This window comes from Cynocephalus volans, chromosome 1 (assembly GCF_027409185.1).
Source record: "Cynocephalus volans isolate mCynVol1 chromosome 1, mCynVol1.pri, whole genome shotgun sequence".
In the NCBI taxonomy this organism is placed as follows: domain Eukaryota; kingdom Metazoa; phylum Chordata; class Mammalia; order Dermoptera; family Cynocephalidae; genus Cynocephalus; species Cynocephalus volans.
In genome coordinates, this window is record NC_084460.1 from 152,399,979 (window position 1) to 152,404,099 (window position 4,121).

Consider the following 4,121-nt stretch of genomic DNA (forward strand, 5'->3'; position numbering starts at 1 on the left):
TGAGACAGCAGAAGCAAGATACCCTTTGGGGAACAGGAAGCCTACAGATACATAGGTATGCTCTCTCTATCCCCCTTACAACTCTAACTGTAACGTAAACTAAAAATTGTTGACTTCTCTTGCATTATTTCTGCTTGCCTGGAACACTAATTTAATCCTTACATTGATCTAGTGATTTAGTCAATTTATCATATAAAACAACAGAATGTACAGGTTTTAAGGGGAAAACTATGATTTGAAATCAAGTCCATGAGTAAAATGATAGTCCCAAGTTTCTAGGAGCCATCTGACTTGAATGAAAGTATTTGTTTTGAAGACTTGATTTGGGGGAAGAAGATAGAGAAAAATTAATTCTACTTCTTTTTAAAAAAATAATTATCCCAAATTTTCCCATAAAGCAAAAAATAGCCTGGGGTGACTTACTGATTTTTTTCCACCTATTTATAACTCACTATTCCAATTTCTTAATCTCTAAAATATTCCTGTCTCAAATGAAGATGTGGGAGGAATGATATATTTGGAAGTAGCTGAGACATGTGCTAGGGGCTGTGCAAGGAGTGATATCATTAACCACAGGTTACAAAAAGAAAACCTCAGAGGAGGTAGGGAGACTAAGGCTTAAAAAGATGAGGAAATTTGCCCAAAGGCATTGCAAGTTGACTTGAGACTTGAACCTGATTCTGTCTAACTTTAAAACCCATACCATGTGAAAGAAAGTGAGCTGAGATGCCGGGTACCATTCAAGCTTTACTAAAGAAAGAAATATGCCGGGCTGTACTCAAAATGGAGGACAGCCTGGGGCTGCCCTGAACATAGGGGACAGCCACTAACCTAGGGCAGTGGGAGCTTATATTGATATGTTGGTGCCAAGAGCTGGGTGATGTAATTCCAGGGTGGGGATTGAGTTAGGTCATGGGGATGGAGAGTTCTGTGCATGTGGAAATGCCAAAAGTTTCATTTTCTCTGAAATCATGAGGCTGCTTGTAAAAGAGAATGGGGGAGGGGAGGGGAGGAGGTGGACAGCACCATTTTGTACTTCGGTTTGTCTAAAATGGTGCTGTTTATGTTGCGGATATATTACTGTGGAACTGAGAATTTGTTCTTTTCATTAAACTAATTCAAGGATTTTCTTTACTACCAAAAATTTTTTGACTGATCCAATTTTGGTTCACTTATTTAAATTAATTCATATACATTTATTTTAGTTTAATGCATCTTAAATGGTAAACTTTAGAAAGGCATGGATTTTTTAAAACATATAATTTAATGTTATGGCCTTGTGCAATAGATTCTTATTTTAAAACAAAAATGACCAATAAAAACAATTGTATGTATTCTTTGTAATTCACAACCACATTCTTTCATTATTAACCAGCAGTGGAACAGATATATTGATTTCTGAGTTCAATTCTGATATCCTGAATAAAAATTAACATGTACTAAATATTTTTACACTATTTGCAGTTACTTCATGTCATTTAATTTATCTTCAAAAATACTAACATATAAGGGTATTAAATATCTTTGACTGTGATAGTTTACAATATTTAATGCAAAAAAGGAGATTATGAATTGTCGCTTTGCTTAGTGCAATCCTTCAGAAATATCAAAGATGCTCAAAAGATGAAATAAGTGTTACTTTTAAGAAAGATAAGCTAAAATATTATCAATGAAACAAATTCACAGTAAAAACAGCTTACAGTGGGAGGCTGAGGATTAAAATTGCTCTCATTATAAAAGATTTGCAGTAGGAAGTTGGGTTATTTCTGAGCTCAGCGCAATAGAGATGCAGCCTGACATGAACCTATAAGCAGTAGCAAAAATAACTTTAGATAAGGTTTAACTTTGCAGTAATTTGCAACTACAAGATCAATATTTCAAGGAAGGCATTGAATTCTATTTAACCTACTTCTGATTCTAAAAATATCCTAAATATATGGGAGTTAGAAAATATAGGATACCATTATATATGAATTTACAACTATTTTTCTCATTACAGGTCTTTTAAAAATAATTGTTTTATATTGCTGTCTCATAAAATTACCATTTTTTCTCCTAAATTTAAGGTAATTCTCCATTATATTTCTGGCTCATCCCTTTAGTGGGTGATAGAGTTTGGATGTGTTGTTTCCCCAAAACTCATGGAAATCTAATTCCCAATGTGGCAGTGCTGGCAGCTATTGGAGTCATGGGGGAAGATATCTCATGAATGGATTATTCTCTCCCTGGGGTTGGGGGTGGGGGCCATGAGAGTAGTGAGTGAGTTCTCTATTAATTCCAGCCAGGGCTGGTTGTTTACAGGACCCTGGCACCTCCATCTCTCTCTCTTTCTTCCTCTCACCATGTGATCTGCTTGGATCTGCCGGCTGCCTGCTGCTTTCCACCATGAGTAGAAGCAGCCTGAGGCCTGCACCAGATGCAGCTGTCCCAGAATCATAAACCAAATAAACCTCTGTTCTTTATAAATTATCCAATCTCAGGTATTCTGTTATAGCAACACAAAACAGACTAATGCAGTGAGTGTCAAATGAATACAAGAGGGCAGCCATAAAGTAATAGCCTACATTACTAGTTCAATACATATTTGCTGAATAAATGTACAAATTGGTCCTAGAACTTTAAGACAATAGTTTTAAATGGAGCTGGTATTATTTTCAAGATAAAATTTGAGGTACAAGTTTGTGAATAATTTGCTTGTGTTACTTAAAATACTTATTTCTATAACATCAATCTTGCTTGCTTTTTTCACATGTTTTCTTTTTTAAATAGAATTAAGAATTAGGTTAGAGTTAATAAGCTAGAAATGATGTAACACCTTGTATATGCTCATGAGAAAAGGAGCCATCTTTTTATTTTGTAACTTCTTTTCCTTCTAACTGGCTGCTAACATGGCCTAGCACCTACTCAAACTTGGGATAAAGTTTAGCAATATTAATTTAGGAGAATTAGAGGGGGGAAATAATTCTTATGCAAAACATCTTTGTCCTTCCCCAAATTATCTTATTATTTTACATATATAAATTTTTAAAATTTCATATAGATTTTTTTCCTTACTTAACATCAATAGGACTCATGATTTTTAAAAAAACAAATTTTATATATATTTTAGCTTAATTGAGGTATGATTGACAAAAAAATATTGTTATTATTTAAGGTGTACTGCATAGTGTTTTCACAGAAGCAAAACATGTGCTATGATTTCCCAAATCAAACTAATTACCATCTACATCACCTGATATAGGTACCATTTTTGTATATGTATGGTGAGAACATTTGAAATCTACTCCTTCGAGGTCCCCGGTAGCTCGCCGTAATCGTATAGTGGTTAGTACTCTGCGTTGTGAAATCTACTCCTTCGGCAAATTTAAAGTACATGGAATATATATTTGTAATGTTTCACAAATTTGCATGTCATCTTTGCACAGGAGCCATGCTATATTTCTCTGTATTATTCCAATTTTAGTACATTTGCTGTTGAAGAAAGCACAAGGCCTCATATTTTCTGAGGAGAAATCAACTACACTTGGAAAATTTAATGGTTTCTGTGATAATTTTGAGATATCAATAATATTGACTACAGCTTATTGCCTATAAAAATCCTTCAAATGGAATCCCAGAATTGATCAGATATACACTCATAAATATAGGGGCCATAATATCTGTGAAGTATTTTTAATTAAACTATAACAAAATTGCAAGAGACCACTGATAAAAAGAAGAGCGTAGAAGCAGTGATAAAAATGACATGATAGACAACATGCGGGAACAGCAAACCTGTCGGGAGCAATAGCAGAAGCCAGAAGACAGTGGAGCAGTTTCCTCAAAACAATAAGAAAAAATAGCTGTCAACCTAGATTTCACTTGCACAGCAAAACTATTAATGATGAGAGTAAAACAATAAGAAATTGGAAATGAATTAGAGTTGATTTTACCACAAATAATTCTTCCCTGAAGAAATTTCTAAAAGATCTATTTCTGGAAGAAAAAACCAAAATTCCAGGATGGTCTATGATGCAAGGAAGAATAGTGAAGAAAAGGAGACAGTACAGGAAGGACTGAAAATAAAGGGAAAGTACTAAATGAAATTGAAGATGACATCTACAAGCCAAGGTGAGAGGCCA

The 4,121-nt window shown here is 34.3% G+C and overlaps 1 non-coding gene across 1 annotated transcript; it reads right to left on the bottom strand.

Annotated features, from left to right (window-relative positions):
- Positions 1–3,380: 3,380 nt before the first annotated feature.
- Positions 3,381–3,487, bottom strand: LOC134365422 (U6 spliceosomal RNA). Its single transcript, XR_010022096.1, has one exon. It is a non-coding gene; the product is annotated as a U6 spliceosomal RNA (small nuclear RNA).
- Between the last annotated feature and the right edge of the window lie 634 nt (positions 3,488–4,121).